Genomic DNA, 15346 nt, shown 5'->3' with positions numbered 1-15346 from the left:
TTTTGCTGCCCATTTCTTGATCAGCAGTGACACAGTTTCTGCTGTCGATTTCTGGATCGGCAGCGACGCAGTTTGCGCTGCCGAAGCAGAAATCGGCAGCGATGTAGTTTTCGCTACCGATTTCTCAATCAACAAGTGACGCAGAGCTGGGAGGGAGGGGTAAAACCGGTTTTAGATAAACCAAAACAAGGATAAGAACACACCTAAACCAACCCCCAAATAACCCATTTCTTTTGATGGGGAGTATAAATACAAGGAGAAGAGAGAGAATGATCCATCTTCTTCCCAAACCAGCAGCTGCATGCCGTCCTTCCCTTCCCCTTTCACAACAGAAACTTAAATCAAACCAGTAGAGAATGCTTTGTGAACTTGTGAGGGAGAGATGAAACCTTGAGAGAGGAGTGGGCAGCTGCATAGAGGAGAGGAAAAAGAGAGTTGGAAAACGAGAGAGGAAGAAGAAGGAGCAGAACCAGCAGGAGTAGAGAAAAGAATAGTGTCAAACCTTCCTCAAACTTAGTTAAATTCAGAAGGTAGGGGTCATGAAACTCCCTTCCTCTTCCCCTTAAAATCAGAAATGAAAATGAAGAAGAAAAACCATAAGAAAAACATTGATCTAAGACCTAAGCCAGCTGTGAAGGAAACTGAAATTAACTAGGAGAACAAGCAAACAAAAGTGAAATAAAGCCAATTTCAGAACATCTAACAAATAAATTAAATGGAAATAACAAATCATGATAGAGGGCTGGCTTTAACTATGGGGTGGGCCAGTATGCATGTGTGTGGTTCTGCTGGGGTAATTAATGTGTTCTGCTGTGATGTTGTTGTGCTGAAATTAGTGTGTTCTGTTGGGGTAATTAATGTGTTCTGATGTGATGTTGTTGTGCTGAAATTAGTGTGTTCTGCTGGGGTAATTAATGTGTTCTGCTGTGATGTTGTTTGCTGAAATTAATGTGTTCTGCTGTGATGTTGTTGTGCTGAAATTAATGTGTTCAGCTGGAATTTATTGAAAGATTATATGCTGTAATTGATGGTTTTCCATGTGTGTGTTCTGCTGGAATTTTGCTGAAGAATTATGTGCTGAAATTGATGGTTCCGGTTTGTGAGTTGTGCAGCGAAATTTTGTTTCGCTGCCGAAACTGAGCCTTCTGCAGCGAATTAATATTCGCTGCCGATTTGTGTATTGTGCAGCGGAATTCTGTTTCGCTGCCGCAATTGAACCTCCTGCAGCGAAATTCTGTTTCGCTGCCGAAACCAGACCTCCTGCAGCGAATTGATATTCGCTGCCGATTTGTGTGTTGTGCAGCGAAATTCTATTTCGTTGCCGCAACTGAACCTCCTGCAGCGAATTGATATTCGCTGCTGAGTTGTGCGTTGTGCAGCAAAACTGTGGCACCAACAACGATGCAGTTGTCGCTGCCGAACTGGCAGCCTACGGCGAAACAGTTCTTGCTGCCGTATTGGGCAGCCCGCAGCTAACTAGTTCTCGCTGCCGATTTCTACAATAAGCCTCCTAGGCAGGAATGACTTAAATGCTAGTAACAATTTCATGATATGATAGTATAAAATATGGAACACTTGAATGTGAACATATGAACTCTTGAAATAAGTGTGATGATGAATATGATTCAAAAATAAAATAAATACAATTGTGCTGATTTATGACCATTGATGTCTTAGGTGGTGCGGTCGGGATTGGACCATCATTAAGACAGGAACAACCCACAGGTGGAGCAGGTAGGTGACTTGCACCTTTCTTTTTCATACGTTGAATCTTGAAATATTTTAACTTGAGTACTATCATATTGTTAGAACCGATATTAAATTGTTGAACACTTAAATGTTGATTAAAGGTTGATTAGCTTCGGCTAATGGCATCCGAACGGATGGCCGGGACAAAGAGTGATTAGCTTCGGCTAATGGCATCCGAACGGATGGCCGGGATAAAGAATGATTAGCTTTGGCTAATAGCGTCCGAATGGATGGCCGGGATGAAGGACTGATTAGCTTCGGCTAATGACATCCAAACGGATGGCCGGGACAAAGAATGATTAGCTTCGGCTAATGGCGTCCGAATGGATGGCCGGGATGAAGGACTGATTAGCTTCGGCTAATGGCATCCAAACGGATGGCCGGGATGAAGGACTGATTAGCTTCGGCTAATGGCATCCAAACGGATGGCCGGGACAAGGAATGATTAGCTTCGGCTAATGGCATCCGGATGGATGGCCGGGATAAAGGAATGATTTCGCTGCCGATGCAGAAATCGGCAGCGACGCAGTTTCCGCTGCTGATTCTAGATCGGCAGCGACATAGTATTCGCTGCCGATACAGAAATCGACAGCGACGCAGTTTCCGCTACCGATTCTGGATCGGCAGCGACGCAGTCTTCGCTGCCGATACAGAAATCGGTAGCGACCCAATTTCCGCTGCCGATACAGAAATCGGCAGCGACACAGTTTTCGCTGTCGATTCCTTGATCGGCAGCAATGCAGTTTCTGTTGTTAATTTTTGGATCGGCAGCGATGCAACTTTCGCTATGGAATCCGGATGGATGGCCGGGACAAATGAATGACTAGTTTCGGCGAATGACATCCGAAAACTTGTGTATCTATATGTACTACTAGCTGTTATATCAAATACATGAAGAAATTATAAATGTTAATGCTTTATTTAATTGCCAGACCGTTAGATACCATTATTATTATTATTAAGTATTTGCATTCTCTTAAATGTTTTGTACTGCTGCAGGGACGTCACACCAACGAGATGTCTAGGAAACCCGATACACGGGAACCTACTTTTGCAAGGAATTATGTAGATGCATTCTAAATCACAATGTATTTTGTATGGATCAATGTAATGAATGTATAACTTTTATTAGATCCTTTTTGTTTAAAATTGTGATGGTTATTAGTAGGTTAAAAATACAAACTCATGTCTATGTATATATTTTTAATATGAACTTCAAATCAAGCAACCTTAATATTACGTGTTTGTGTAAGATTCACTTTTAAATGAAATGTTGATTGTATGGATTGTATTTTCATGATGTGAGGATTCAGATTCACTGATTGCCGGCACCATGTGTATTAAGTATATATAAAATAAAATAAAATTTAACTGTTGTCTTGTGCTTGGAAATCCGGGTTGTTACAAATGCCCTCTTCAGAGATCATACAACTTTACTGAAGCACGTGAATAGTCATATGCTATCCTTGACTTCTACACGCACCCTTGATCAGACATGGCTTGAGCAATGGTTAGAAAAGCAGAGAAGACAGCTCCGTGCACTAGCGCCTGAGAAGAACAGAGGTTGAGAAGGCAGGTAAGGAAAATAATAGATCTCTGGTGATGCAGACTCAAAATAATTTCATGCATCGCATCATCTTGGCCTTTGGTGGTCTGTAGAATCTCCCTACAACGATACAAATAAAACCAAACACTGACGCGTCTAAACTAATTTCAGTGAATAGGCTTTCTAAACCTATCACACTTGTTACTCTTACAAAGTCACTAGACGTGTTCTCAATTCATGAATTTGTGGAGTGTAAACAACATCATGAAAACCTTCACGGATTCAACTTTTGAAGAGCGTAGTAGATTGAACCAAGTCACCAGACCATCAACTCTTCTAACCATGGCGTCTCAAAACTGTACTTCTTGTTAGACTCTTAACGGAAAACACCGCAATAACTAGTTTCTGATACATAGCACACCATGTGATAATATCATAAGTAAGAAACAAAAATCAGAAACTCATTGCATAATAATATAAATCGTGAAACATGAGCGCTCTCAAGTTGCTTTACGTTAGAATTCTCATTTTTTTCAACGTGTATTGAATATTTATGGCGCACAGGTTGACTGGAATAACCTATCCCTCCAGCACCAGTTTGAAAGTCATGAAGGAGGAAATATTAATTCCGTAAGGGATTACGCTGGTAACTCCTACCTTGTACAAGGATACGACAGCCTGAATTAACCAGATTAATGGCATCAGATTGATCGGTTTTATTCTGGTAACCACAAGGAAATGCAACATCACCCCCTTTCACTCCAAGGCTTTGCTTCATCATAGTACTTGGATCGAGCATAAGTCTTTGAGTAGTCTCTGCTGGTTCCACATTTGTAATAACACCATAAAATGTTAACAAATCACCCCAGCAACAAGATTAATGATGACTAAGGAAAACACACCGCAAACTTCTCTGCTGCGCTCTGATACCTCTCAGAAAAGATATTTTCATGTAATCAAATCCATCCTCATCCACCAAATATCCCTTTGAATCTGTCCAATATTTTGATACATGTTACGAGAGTTGCTGCTCAAATAATCCTCCGCAGCAAAACCTCAACTGCATTATGGCCATTAACCCCTAAATATCAGAACTACTGAAAGTGGAAGAACCAAATAAACAACATTGTGAAAAGAAATAGAAAGCTTTTTCTGTATTTTTATGCTTGTTGAATAGATACAAGATAAAAGACCTGCAAAACCTTGAAGGCATCACTCATCTTGCAAGTCTTCTACATAAGTTGGAAGAAACACTTTTGAGAGATGCAGTTTAAATAGAAGAACCTTACATACCTTATCAACTAAAACTCAAAGGTCATATAGATATTGTGACTTGTGATGATCAACATAGCTTGTTCTTGTTGAGATATTTTGACTTGGGAACTAATTTGACATGCTGGAGCCCATCACTCAATTTGATTGTATAAAATATTCACGGACAAACTAAATGTACCTGATACTGTGATTGGCCATAAGCAATAAGCTTCTCTAGAACATGCATTGTAATCTTTCCAGAACCACTTACAGCGCACATCTGAATGGGAAAATAGAAAAAAAAAAAAAAAAGGCAAAAAATTTGCAAAAGAAGCTCAGCATCAACTGAATGCTTTATGTAGTATATTAAGCAGCTAATAAACCTAATAAAGGTGAGAAATATTATGATATTTGAAAGAATCAAACGCAGTCATGTCTCAAACACAATACATCTCACCGTGCATTATGGAGAATGTAAGAATATATTTCTATTGGCCTATACTGTGCCATTGGCTTGAGGGATACTGTCATCAACAGCAACGAGTTTTTGGAGTCAAGGGAGGAACCTTAGTCCTTTGATTTCTTTATTAATGCCAGCAAGCATAAGATGCACAAAGAAAACCTACAAAAGCATGATGAATTTGTTGGATATTAAGATGCTTAAACAGGAGAATACAGTGAGCTCAATAAACTCATTAAGAAGACAAATATATAGTAAACCAGAGAATACAGAATTTCACACACAGGTAACAATCACAGACTATGGCAAAACAGAGAATAAAGAAGTTTACACATGGATGCACACAGCTAGAAAGCACAAAACTTAAAGGGAGAATCATTACCAGCCCATAGCCAGTAGCTTCAGTTCGAAGGCTAGAACCAGACCAAAATACCCTTGTCCCTGTAAGACTTCCCTACATGAGTCGGGCATGAATATGAAAGAGGCACAGATAAGTCTCTTTCCATGATGAATACTGACATAACAATAAAATTCAAGCACTGATAATACAAGGTGGAAGATACATTAAAACTTATGTACAGGAAGCTGTAGGAAAAACAGGAAAAAAGGCATCTCACATAACAAAGTGACAGTATGGCTAGATTATTTAGAACTAGCTACCTTCAGTTCGAGACTGTAAGGCTCTCTTTTATCCCAAGAAGAGCAGTATTGGCAATTTGATTTTAAAAGGAGAAAAGTAGCCTGTCTGAAGGTAAAAAACAAAGGACCAAGATTTTGAATCAATTAAAATAGTCATGGGCATGATATAAGATTCTGACAAGAACAATTCTCAGTCCCTGTTCACAGTGAACTAGAGCTACTAAACAAAGCTATGGGTTAGAGAAATCATTTCTTTCCTTTGCGCTTACACTTAGTCCTAGTTCAATGAAGTTCCAGAAAGAGAATTTTTTCAATTGAAACCTTTGGTCTCTCTCAATCTATTTTTGTTTGTTCTTTTTCCCTCAGTCTTCACAACCTCAGATTTCCCTTGCAAGTTTTACTTTACTTTTAGAGTCTAGAGACCTGTCGTGGATTTGAGTTGAACCCTTCCATCAAGAAGCTCTTGCGATTGAATCCCAAACAAATCTCATAAATCTTTTTTTATTATTGAGTTTCAGAGGACTCTTACAAATGTTTTGTGATGCAGAGCCTCAAAGGACCCTCATAGGTTTTTCTTAGAAGTCTCTTGTATTTTTTTTATGTGATTATATATTAGAGAACTCTCATAAATCTTTCTTTACTCTTGAGTCTCAAAAGACTCCATCATTTTCTTCTGCAATTAAGTCGGATTCTCACAACTCTTTCATTACTTTTGAGTTTCAAGGGAATTTCACAAATCTTTCTTTACTTTTAAGTCTTAAAAGATTCTTGCAATTTTCTTATATGATGTTTAAAAGGATTCTCATAAGATATTTCCTTACTTTTAAGTTTTAGAGAACTCTTATAAATTTTTATGTGTTTAAGTTTCAAAAAACTCTTACAAATTTTTTTATTTTAAAGTCTGATTCTTGTAAACTTAAGTCCAAAGCATCATTCCTGTGAATTTGAATCCCTATTAATTCTTGAGGTTGGTTACCTTTCTGTTTGAGCACCTTTCAAATTTTTCTCATATACACCATTTTCAACTATAAGCATTGTAAAAAAAAGATAGCTATCATAACTTAATTTTTATCCTCCAGTCTCGATCATATATTAAAAAAAATCTAAAAAAGTGCATTTTTGATGCAATTTGGCCAAAATCTCTGTCATTTTATTAATTTCAACAACCTTTTCATTCATCATTTTTATTTTAATGAGTTTTCAAAAATTGAAGTTTTGAAAACAAAGTAAAAAAGTAATGACAATCCAAGAAACAAAAAGCTTAGTGAGCATAGTAATAATTAAGGATGACATAAAGGACTAATATGAACATTTCTAATCCCTTCGCCAAGCAATTTAAAGATAAAAAAAATAAAAATAAAGAGAGAAAGGTGTGGAAGGTTTTAGACTGAGATAAGAGAAGAGAGAATAAAGAGTAAAAAGAGAGGATATAGGATAAGAATAATAATAATAAATTAGGTAGTATAAAAAAGGGGTGGATAATAGAGGGAAAAAAAGAAAAAAATTGAGTAAAAAAAGAGAGAAATGTTTGTGCAGGGAAAGAGAGAGAGAGAGAAAAAAGAGTAAAAAGAAAGAGAATTGTGACAACCCTCCCCTCTTATTTTTCTAAGCCATTAATACAACAACCATCATTATATACAGCGTTACTCACCCCAACACCATTGACAACCCATCCTTCACACCATGGCCATTATCCTTACCAATAAAAGCTCAACTCCCCACGTAGACAACAATAACGTCTACTCGGTAGCCATCATCACTTTTTGATTCGACCTGAACCAGACTTCTTCTGTAAACCAGGCAATGACAACACCTTCTCCATCTCGCTCAGCATAATAGCCTCCACCAAAAGCATTCAATAATATAAATAGTAGCCCAACCTGTGGTGGAGAAAGAGAAACGAAGAGAAGAGAGGACTAAAACTTCAAGTTACTTAAGCATTGCTGCTATTGTAGAAAGGAAGAGATGTTGACAATTATTTCAATTTGCTAGGTGATGCTCCTAAGCAGCATCAGTGAGTAGTACAATATGCTAACTATAATGACTTGACTTTTTCAAGACTAAAATCAATAATGATTTTTTTATGTGTGTATATAATATATGTATCATCAAGTTTTGGATGTGTTTCACCATATTATTCTGCAAATTTATAATTGTATTCTATTTATTAACAAGGCACAATTCATGTAGGATCACGTAAATCAACATTCTCATAAAACAAATTTGCAATACATATGCCTATAATATTATATTTCCATACTCATAGGTTTACATTGCATCACATTGACATACTCATAAATTCACTTTCCTGATCTAGTCTCGTTATCATCACGAGTTCATACAAGAGTGCCAAATGACAAGATACATAACTAGTATTTTTGTTACCTTGACCTCATGTAATTTCACGACATAACATTCTCATAAGAAGAATACCATATACATATATTCATACACATCATATCTACATATTCGCACATATACATCCGTGTTCCATTTCAATTTTTCGTTTCAAGTCTTTACAAAAGAGGTTGGATGAATAATTGAGCAATTAACACATCTATTCATACAGAACTCATATCACCCATAACATGCGAATATATAGTTCTTTTCAAAATATATGAGTCACGAAACCGATTTCCTCACTCGCCATGTTGGTATGATGTCCCTGTTATAGCATAAGATAATTTCAAGCATTATAGGAAATTTAAAAACATAATGAAGAAAAGTAACGTTACATTTCATTCATGAACCAAAAGAGCATAATTCTTTCATTTCTCTTTTCTTATGTAAATACCACCCTTAATAATTCGTCAATTTCTGAGGCTAATTACAATATTCAAACCCAATCATCCATCTCGAATACCATTAACCGAACTTATGTTATTCTCTATTTAAAGCATAATAATTGTAGTTATTTCATATACTTGGTATATACAAAACATAGTACGCATGAACACATCAATTCTTGAAACTAACATCCTAGTCATTCCTTAGGATGCCATTAGTCGAAGCTAATTGTTTATTCATCCTGATCATCCACTTAGGATGCCAATAGTTGAAGCTAATCATTTATCCATCTCGATTATCCACTTAGAATGCTATTAGCCGAAGCTAATTATTTATCCACAACGGTCATCCACTTACCACTTAGGTTGCTATTAGCCGAAACTAATCATTTGTTTATCCCAGTCATCCATTTAGGATGCCATTAGCTGAAGCTAATCATTTATCAATCTCGATCATCCACTTAAGATGTTATTAGCCGAAACTAATCATTTGTTCATCACGGTCATCCACTTGGAATGCCATTAGCCGAAGCTAATAATTCATCAATCCGGGTCATCCACTTTCGATTCCATTAGCCAAAGCTAATCACTTGTCAATCCCGGTCATCCACTTCGGATACCATTAGCCGAAGCCAATCATTTATTAATCCCGGTCATCCACTTAGGGTGCCATTAGCCGAAGCTAATCATTAACCAATCAAATGTTCCAAGGGCGGTTTATGAAATCACTATAACATGGTAATGTCCTTTAAATTGCTCATTCAAATGATTCATAATAATTTGACATTCACTATAACATAATAGTAGATCCTTCGTGATACTCGTACAGACGTTCCGTAATAGTTTAACATTCAGTAATTACGATAATAGATCCTTTGTAACATACAAACAAACATTCCATAACAATTTAACATTTATTATGACACAATAATACACTCTTTATATTACTCATCCAACCATTCATGACAAATAATGTTCAATACAATACAAGAATAGATCCCTCGTAATACTCATACAACCATTCGTGATAATTAATATTCAGTATAATACAACGGTAGATCTTTCATAATACTCATACAACCATTTGTCACAATTACATTCAATAAAATACAAGAATAAATCTTTCATAATACTCATACAACCATTCGTCACAATTACATTCAATAAAATTCAACATTAGATCTTTTATAATACTCATACAATCATTCGTCACAAATATATTTAATAAAATACAATAGTAGATCTTTCGTAATACTCATACAACCATTCGCCAGCAACCCAATTTCATAATAGCCCAATCAACATCTCATAGTCAGTCTAATATTCATCGCAATGCAATAATATTTCCACCTTAAATAGGTCATTTCAGAACATTAACATTTTTCATCATTGTTTCAACATCCATTAAGAACTCAATCGATATTTCATAGTCGTTTCGACAATCATTAAGAATTTAATAAAAAACTTCATCGTCGTTTCATCATTTAACAAGGATTTAATAATATATCATCATAAGTAAATCATTTCAAAACAAACATCATACGAGAAAAAGGTGGAAACCACTTACCTGCTCCATCTGCAGGTTGTCCTTGTCTTGATGATGGTTCGATCCTAGCTGCACCACCTAAGACATCAATGGCCACAAATCAATACATTTGCATCCTTAAATCACATTCATCACTATACTTATTTCAAGAGTCCATATGTTCACATTCAAGTGTTTCACATTTTACACCATCATAAAATGAAATTGTTACAAGCATTTAAGTCATTTCTACCTAGGGGTCTATTGTAGAAAATCAGCAGCGAAATTGATTCCCTTTTGGCCATACAATTCGGCAGCGAAAACTATTTCGCTGCAGGCCACACAATTCGACAGCGAAAGCTAGTTTGTTGCAGGCCACACCATTCGGCAACAAAAACTGTTTCGCTGTAGGCACTACACAATTTGACAGAAAATCACAAATCTGCTGTGGACAACACACTTTCGACAATGAATGTTAATTCGTTGCAGTAAACACACTTTCGATAGCAAATGTTAATTCACTACAGACAACTTAATTTCGGCAGTGAATCATAATTTCGCTGCAAATAATACAATCTCGATAGCGAATCATAGATTCGCTGCAGACAACATAATTTCAGCAATGAATCACATATTCAATGCAAACAATACAATTTCGGCAGCGAATCACAGATTTACTACAGACAACACCCTTTTGATAGTGAATGCTAATTCAGTATAGACAACACACTTTAATTAGTGAATGTTGATTCACTATAGTTGACACACTTTCAACAGCTAATGTTAATTCACTATAGATAACTCAATTTCAACAGCGAATTACAAATTTGCTGCAGAACACACACTTTCGGCTCTGAATGCTAATTCGCTGCAGACAGCTCAATTTTGGTAGGAAATCATAATTTCGCTGTAGATAATCCAATTTCAGTAGTGAATCACAAATTTTCTATAGACAAGACTCTTTCGGCAGCTAACACTGACTCGTTGCAGAAAACATAATTTTAGGTATAAACACATGCATTTCAATTCCAACATTACATTTATTCATATAACCTAGCAAAATCACACAATTTCAAGCATGAACACATGATTTTCATCACACAACATGTTTTGTTCAGCCCTCTTTAATAACCGATCATCTTTCCAAGTTCATGCATTTAAAATTTGTTCATTTCCTTTGTTAAGTATTCTAAAATTTAGCCCCTATTAAGTCCCATTTTCATCCCTCTTCCTAGTCCAGTTTTTCCTTAACAGCCAGTGCAAGAATCCTAGGCCATTTACTTGGGGTTTCCTTCTCCCTTTTGGTCCTAAGGTCACAAGAATAAGAGGAGAAAGGTTTTGGTTTATACCTTACAATTTTTAGTGGTTTTAGGAAAACATTTAATGGTCTTTCTTCCCCTTTGCTATTGGTTTTCTTCCTCTTTTGTTGTTCAGTTTTCCTTCATTTCATCTTTTATTCAACTGTCTGTCACAACCCTTCTCCCTCCATGGCTTCTAGTTATTAATCTTACCCTCTAGCTCTCCCTTTACTCGCACATGCAATGGAGTGAACATGCAGCTAGGCTGTGTGTTTTCTCTAGACAGAGAGAAGGGTCTTCTATAACTTTTGGGTCGATTTTGGGAAGAGAAGGGTCCACTTCTCTCTTCTTCTCAACTCTTTACACACTCTTCACTCAAGAAGGCTTGCATGCAGGTGGTCTAGTTGGTTTTTCTTGGGGGGGAAAGAGGTTCAGTTGCAGCAATTGCTACAGCTGTTTTTAAGGGAGAGGAATAGTCACCCTCTCTCTCTCTCTCTCTCTCTCTCTCTCTCTCTCTCTCTGTATTTACAACCCCTATAAGTATGCTGGGGTGTATGGGCACTAGACCAAGGCTGCCCTTAACCCTATTTTGGGTTTTCTTGGGTTGGTTTCTATTCCAATTCTTCTCTATGATAGGCCATTCCAACATAAATTTTTGTTAAGTTTTTACAGTATCACTGTCGATTTAGAAATCGGCAGCCAAAAACTTTGCCAATGTCGATTCAGAAATCAACAGCCAAAAACTTTATTGTTGATTCAGAAATTAGCAACCAAAATATGTCGCTATCGATTCAGAAATCAGCAACGAATAATTGTGTCGCTGCCGCTTTAGAAATCAACAATGATGATGGAGTCATTTTTTGCTTTAATTTACTTTTTTGTGTGTTTACACCAGTAGTAGTAACGACATGTGAATCCACACACCAACACTGTCTAGATTGATGTCACTATTCTAACCATTTTCCAGCTTCTCTCGGGTGATCCTAACAATTTTTTAAGATCATTCTTGAACCCTAAATGATTTGTTTTTATTTTTAATGCATTATTAATTTTTTTTTCAATGATTATGATGAATATTTAAAGTGTTAAGGCCCATATCTTTATGTTATAACCCTAGGGGTATGAGGTCGTCGGGGCTTTATTGTTTTAAGTGGAATAAAGTTAGAACCAATACTCTACAATAGGGTTAGGAGGATAGGTTGCAACAAGTTTATTTGAAACATAATGGTTTAGCCTCAATGTTGAAAGTTTTGTGGATGTATGTGTGTGTAAATATTTATTTTCAAACAAATAATGAAAAACAACATCGACGAGTTTTTATCAAGTTAGAGTCATGATTGTTTTATCGAACTTGGGTATTAAGAACTAGGTCAATGCGTCTCTTAGTTTTTATGGACAGACGTAGACCTAACGCATTTTAAAAATAAATTGAAATGAAGTAAGATTTTAGGAAGTTATTGAAATTTTTTTGATGAATTTAAATAGGCAAAATGTTTATTGACTTTTAGGTTAGAGATTTTAATTTTTTTTCTTGTAACAATAATAAATTGTGATGGAAAGAAATAAATTAATAACAAAAAAGGTAATAATTAGGGGAAAAAGTCCTAGAAATTTAGTTGAGAAATATTAAAATTTATTCATAAATCAATATGCAAAAATACTAGCGATCGGGAAAAACTACACGGAATAAAACAAATTATTAACAAGGGGAAATTCTATAAATAATGGCAAAATACCCCCTACTTTAAAAGAGTTGGTTAGCCCCACTCTTAGAGAAGAATGGTTTGATCTTCATTTTTCTCTAAATTGTCTGAGAGATTTTTTCTTGTAAAAACATGTTAATCCTGTGTTGGATAAATTATTAGGGGAAAACACAATTAATATATGAATTTAGGGGAAAGTTTAAGAGATAGAAAGTTAGAAGCATGAGAAAAAAAAAACATAGGGTTTTAAAGGGAGAATAATTAGAGGAGGAGAAACCTGCAAGAACAAACATAAATTAAACTCAAAATCAATTTTTAATGTGTTTCTCGCCAATTATTTCTCTTTGTTTCGGATTTGGGACAATTTTGGGTGAAAACTCTATCATTTCAAGATAGGGTTTTTGAATAAAATTTGGGGAAAAGTGTGTTTAATTGTAGAATTGTTATAATAACATAGAATACATATTAGCTAAAGTAGAAATTAGTTAAAATTAAAGAAAAAACAATAGATGATAATGATCTTTAGGGCTGACCAAGGTACATGTGGGGGGGGGGTGAGAATTTAGTGGAAAACTAGTGAAATCATGTGTTAGTTTGAAATAAATATGTGAAAATGTATTTTGAATCGAGTGTTAATATTCATTCTATAAATTATGTTATAGATATTTTAAGAAAAATGATTTACATATTATGAAAATAGTGAGAAGTGTTGAAATGATATATAAAGGTGATAATTAGAGTGTGTGGCATATAAAGACAGAAGTGTAAAATATAATTTTGAATGCTAGCTAGATTCTTAAAAGTATTGAGTTTAACTAGGTATGGATTTCAATAGTTGTTGGGTTGTGTGATTTTATGAATATGAGATTGTTAGATTCTATAATATTTTGTGTGTTAGTAATGTGCTAAGAAATAGTGAAATATGTTATTATTAAATGAAAAATTGTTGACTTGAATATGGACGAGTCAATTTAGGAGACATATTGACTGGTTTTGTATCTCTTTCTTGAATTGGGAGATACATAAGGAGTTGGGCCATCAGTTGGAGGAGGTAGGTCTATAAGAGGAGCATGTATGTGTTCGACTCCTCATTCTATTACTTGATTGAAACGAGAATATATAAATCAATTATAGAAGAGATCATTTGATATGAATTAAGTAGAAAATATTTCTTATTTATATTAATTGATTGTGTTGACATAACTAAAGATATGTTATGATACTTAGCTAATCATGTTATTAGCAACTAAGGATATGTTGTTCATATTAGTCGACCATGTTGATAGAACTAAATAGATGTTCTGATATGTAGTTAGCTGTGTTGATGGTAACTAAGGATATGTTGTTGATATTAGTTGACAATGTTAATAGAACTAAATAGATTTCTGATGCTAAGTTGACCGTGTTGACAATGACTAAGAAGATGTTTTGATACTTAATTAACCTTGTTGATGGTAACTAAAGAGAGATCGTTGATACTTGGTTGACCATGTAGACATTAACTAAAGAGATGGTTTTGATACTTAGTAGACTATGAGTGTGTTTGGTATTGCGGTAGCTGTTGTGGTTGTGGTTTGAAAAAAGTTGTTTTTATAAAAAGTACTTTTAGTTGAGGTTGATTTGAAAAAATAAGTGTTTGGTTAAAACTGTGGTTGAAATTGAGGTTGAACAAAAAGTAGTTTAATGTGTTTGGTTAAGAATGCTTTTGAAATTGAGGTTATAAAATAATTTAAAAATATATATATATATATATATATATATATATATATATTAATATTGATAGTTTTTAATTTAAATATTGTAGATTTAATTATTGATATTACATTATAAAATAAATAATATTTTATATAAAATATTTTTTATTATTCCATTAAAATATCTACAATTCTGCAAATGCTACGTCATCAAGTAATCTTTTTCTAATTTATATAGTTTTATTGAATAATATTAAATACTAATTTTTCAAATAAAATACAATTAAAATAATAAAAAATAATTTTTATTTTACTAGATCGAACCTGTTTTAATATATTTTAAGTTTTGGACCGAAACCGGTTCGACCAAAATAATACAGCACGCTACACTATTAACCCGAACAGTGCATCATGCTGAACTCTCCATGTAAATTAATTAGCTTCAACAGTGCAGCATGCTGCACTATTCATGCAAATTAATTGGCATGAACAGTGCAGCATGTTGCACTTTTCATGCTAATTAATTTGCGTGATGTGCAAAAGCATGGTGCAGAGAGGAAAAACGCGACAAAAGGCATGTAAATTCTGCTTCAGCAAAATCGTGTTTTTAACGCAGATAATGGTAGGGCCCACGTATAAAAATCACGGCTCATTTCTTAACCAAACACTATGTTGTCACTGTTGCATGCTAA

The sequence above is a fragment of the Populus alba genome, chromosome 1 (assembly GCF_005239225.2).
Source record: "Populus alba chromosome 1, ASM523922v2, whole genome shotgun sequence".
In the NCBI taxonomy this organism is placed as follows: Eukaryota; Viridiplantae; Streptophyta; class Magnoliopsida; order Malpighiales; family Salicaceae; genus Populus; species Populus alba.
This window is presented reverse-complemented; position numbering follows the sequence as displayed.